We start from the raw sequence: 4189 nt of genomic DNA, 5'->3' as shown, positions 1-4189 counted from the left end.
ATTGATGGAGGAAGGTCATTGGTAATAAACAAACTGCCTTGGCCCATTTTGATAGGCCATCCCTTAGGTGGATGGAGTAAATAGAACAAAATGTTGGGAGGAAGAGGAAGTGAGCTCGGACTCGACAGCTCTGCTCTCTGGAGCAGAGGCCATGCTCTCCTCTCCTGGGCAGACGCGATGAAGCAAGCCGCCAGGTCAGACATGCTGAATCTTTCCTGGTAAGACCGGTGCTACACAGTTTATTAGAGATGGGTTGATCGGGATATCAGAATTAGCCAGTAAGGGCTAGAGCTAATGGGCCAAGCAGTGTTTAAAAGAATACAGTGTCTGTGTAATTATTTCGGGGCATAAGCCAGCCAAGTGGCCGGGGTGCTGGGGACGCAGCCCTGCAGCCCCCACAACAAACAATTTTAAATATTTATGCACCAAACATAGGGGCACCCAATTTCATAAAACACACACACACAACAGACCTACTATCAGATCTCAGCCCTTCCATAATGATGAGTAACTTTAATACTTTAATTTACCAATAGACAAATACAGAAACTCTTCAGTTAAATCACATCGTGAATAAAATAGATCTAATTTACATTTATTAAACATTACATCCAAACAGTGAAAAATGCAATCTCTTCTCAGAAACCCATGGAACTTTCTCCATTATTTACCACACATCAGAACACAAAGCTAGTCTCAACAAATATACAAAAACTGAAATAACACCACACATCCCATATGACAACAAAGAAATAGAGCTGGATATTAGCAAGAGAAATGACAGAGAGTACACAACCTCGTGAAAACAGTGCTGCACACTGAAAATGATTCCTGATGGCATATTGCCTTATCCACAGATCATCAGTGCATCTACCAACCCTCAAGGATGCTTCCTCTCACAGAAAACTAACAGAGAGACCCATAACTAGTCAATGTACAGAGACCAAGAAACTGGAAGGAATGCTTTAGAGTTAGAAGAAAGATAAACACACCCAAGAGGTTATAAGAAAACAAATGATGCTAACATAGATATTAAGCAAATGACGACTAAGAGAATACTTAATACCACAAAGTCAACAAAATGATAGGAATCAACACACATTTCAGTAATAACTGAATGTTAATGGTTTCAATTTCTTAATCAAAAGAAGAAGACATACTGGGTCAGAAAATAGGGTTTGTCTTATTTTCTGTCCATAAGAAACACACTTCACCCTCAAAGATAGACACTGCCTTAGTGTGGCATAGTATAAAAAGTTATTTCACACAAATGGAACCAGGAAACAAGCAGGTGTTACTATTGTAATGTCTGTCAAAACAGTTGTCAAACCAAAATTAGACGAGAGAGATGCAGAAGTTCATTTCATATTGATCAAAGACTAATTCATCCTATAACATCTGAAGAAAACACAGGTCCAACCAATTTCCTAAAAGAAACACTATGAAATACAGAGTCACAGCTTAGTACAAATACAGTAGTAGTGGGTGTTTCAAAACCACATCTTGCCAGTGGGCAGGTCATCTAGACAAAAAAATAACAGAAACATTGGAGTTAAATGACGCCACAGGTCAAATAGACCTAATGATAATCTACAGAACATTTCAACCAAGCCCTACAGACTACACAACCTTCTCCACACCCAATGGAACTTACTCAAAAGATCACATACTGGGCCACAAAGCAAGACAATTAATATAGGGAAACTGAAATAACTCTTTGTATTTTATCTGACCACAATGGAATAATGCTGGAAACCAACAAGGGAAACTACAGAAAATATGCAAACCCTCGGAAATTTAAAAGCATATTCTCGACTGATGAATTAGCTATTTAAGATATCAGGAAGGAAATTTAAAATGTTCCTAGAACTGAATGAAAATGAAACCCAATGTGACAAAACCTGAGGTACAGGGAATACAGTCTTAGAGATGAACTGAGCCAGACAGTGGTGGTGCACATCTTGAATCCCAACACTTGGGAGGCAGAGGCAGGTAGATCTCTGAGTTCGAGGCCAGCCTGGTATATAGAGCGAGTTCCGGGACAGTCAGGGCTACACAGAGAAACCCTGTCTTTTTGCCAGACAGTGGTGGTGCACGCCTTTAATCCCAGCACTCAGGAGGCAGAGGCAGGGGGAATCTCTGTGAGTTCAAGGCTGCCTGGTCTATAGAGCTGGAACTTATCTGAATACATTCCAAAAGTCTATGAATAAATGTAAATCTATGTTTGCTGATACTATATTCACAGTAGTTAAGAAATATAATTAGCAGCCAGGCGGTGGTGGTGCACATCTTTAATCCCAGGATTCGGGAGGCAGAGGCATCTCTGTGAGTTTAAGGCCTGCGTGGTCTACAAGAGCTAGGTCCACGGACAGGGTTGATAGCTACAACGAAACTCTGTCTCAAAAAAAAAAAAAAAAAAAGAAAAGAAAAAATGTAATTAGCTTATATATCCATGAACTGAAGAGTGGATAGTGGCAATACAATACATAAACACAACAGAATTCTGCTCAGCACAAAGAAAAGTGAACTCTTAAGTTTATGGGGAAAGGTTTAAAACTGAAAAGTTTACTGAGGAAGGTACATAGACCCAGAAAGACAAAAACATCTGTTATCTCTTGTATGTACATTTTTATTTCAAATGCTTTAATTTCCATGTTCAAGTCTGAACGAGTATACGTATGGAGCAAGAAGCAAAACAGAAGTCACGAGGTATGCAGATGGAGAGGAATTGGATAGGGAAACCTGTGCTGCCTAAGCGAGGAGAGAGGGGTGATGCGGGTGGGAAGGTCCAAAGAAAGATGGCGGCTTAAGGATGAGGGCTAACCAAAAGTCAGGATATGGGAAACAACCCAAGCAGAAGTTATTAATATAAAAATAATTAAAACATAGAATCTTTTTAAAGAGTGTTTGAGTAGAAGTACCCTACATGGGTGATGCTGGTGCTCCCAGACGCCATAAACTTTTAAAGAAAAATCTCAATAGCAGGTACAGGATACCTCCCTATGTGTTGTTTGCCAGTAAAATTGTAAAATCAGTAAAATTGTCATTGTTCTTGGTGGCCCACCAGAACTAGATGATAACACCCTATTGGTGAAGACATCACCCATTCTGGATACAGGACAGAGAGAAATCAGGCTAGAACTGACGTGAAGCTTCCTCCCTGCTGTTTGGTGTCCGCAGTGCCAGAATGCGACTCAGGCTGGTGGGGAAGAAAATCTACAAAGCTATTGCCGAGCTGTGGACCCAAATGCTACAATACTGACCTAGAAGCAGAAAGTGCCCACTGCTGCAGCCATGGCTTGGCTATTTGGGGGTAATCAACTGCTTTCTGACTATATTTGCGAGCCCATAGGGAGGGAATGCATGCAGACCAGGTTAAAGCCATATGGCCGGGCTGGTTACAGGTCCCAGGTGGAGAATTCCTGCTGATGTTTCGCTAAATAGACACATAGTCCAACTGTCTTCTAATTGCTTAAGGTTTTCCTTAGACTACTGCTGCTCTGGGCTGTGCTGCTGTGTGCAGAAGCTAAAACAGAGACCCATAGCTGAGCAAAGTGATAAAAGAAGTGCCTTCTCAGTCCTAATGGGACATCCAATATCACCCCTTCTGAGGCTCAGGGAGCATCATGGAAGACGGGGCAGAAGAATTTAAGTGTCAGAGGATAGGACCGAATGCTTTGAAATGCCGTTCTTTTAGATTATTGCGGGGCTGTTACAATCATGAACACACAGCAGCTATGGCTACCTGCACACACAAAATATAAGGGAAAAAAGACATGGAAATTAGGGGGGAACTAGAAGGGAGGTTTGGGGGATAAGAGAAGGGTAGGAGTGTAAATATGCCAAACTATGTTGTATACATGTTTGAAATTGTCAAAATTAAATTAAAATTTAAAAGAATTTGTAAAGGTGCTTTTGAGTTATGAGCTTAACCTTAAATGGCTGGGCCAGTGAGTATTATCCTGATACCCACAGAAGTGTAGCTTTCGCCCCTCCTCAAAGAAGTTTCACATGGAGACGATTAAAGAAAGTCACAGCCGGTCAAAATGTAGAGAACAATTAACTGGGATGTGCCCAGTCGCAGCTGATACACCTGCTGCACACATTCTTACGCCTACAGCTTGTAAGGGGGTGGAAAGGCTAAGTAAGAGCCAGAAAGCCAGAAAGTCTGGTGTTGGGGTGTGCCTTC

Source organism: Alexandromys fortis, unplaced genomic scaffold (assembly GCF_014885135.2).
Source record: "Alexandromys fortis isolate MF-2015 unplaced genomic scaffold, M_Fortis_MF-2015_v1.1 scaffold_414, whole genome shotgun sequence".
Lineage (NCBI taxonomy): Eukaryota > Metazoa > Chordata > Mammalia > Rodentia > Cricetidae > Alexandromys > Alexandromys fortis.
Note: the sequence above shows the minus strand (reverse complement) of the source record.